Genomic DNA, 369 nt, shown 5'->3' on the forward strand with positions numbered 1-369 from the left:
CTGGCATGCGAAGGTCCACCGCCAGCAACAAACAGACACACACACGATCTCCCTGATGAGAATCTCGGCGCCCATAAACAGAACCCGATGTCATGCATGTATGGCTTTAAAATGCAATTTCCGATCTATTTTTGCGTCAAATGACAGATAGTAATTAACCCGCCGGCGATTCTCTTTAACGCAAATAACCTGAAAGCTATTTTGAGTAAGGCAAAATGATTGACATTGTTGCGTGCGCGGACACGCGCGGACGCCTCTGTTACCGATTATCGACATATTGATCGTAGATAATCCTTTATCTGACTGATAACTGTAGCATCGGCAGACGGACTCGCTTTTTGTGGCCTGGACGGATAAACATGTAAACAG

The sequence above is a fragment of the Penaeus monodon genome, chromosome 29 (genome assembly GCF_015228065.2).
Source record: "Penaeus monodon isolate SGIC_2016 chromosome 29, NSTDA_Pmon_1, whole genome shotgun sequence".
Lineage (NCBI taxonomy): Eukaryota > Metazoa > Arthropoda > Malacostraca > Decapoda > Penaeidae > Penaeus > Penaeus monodon.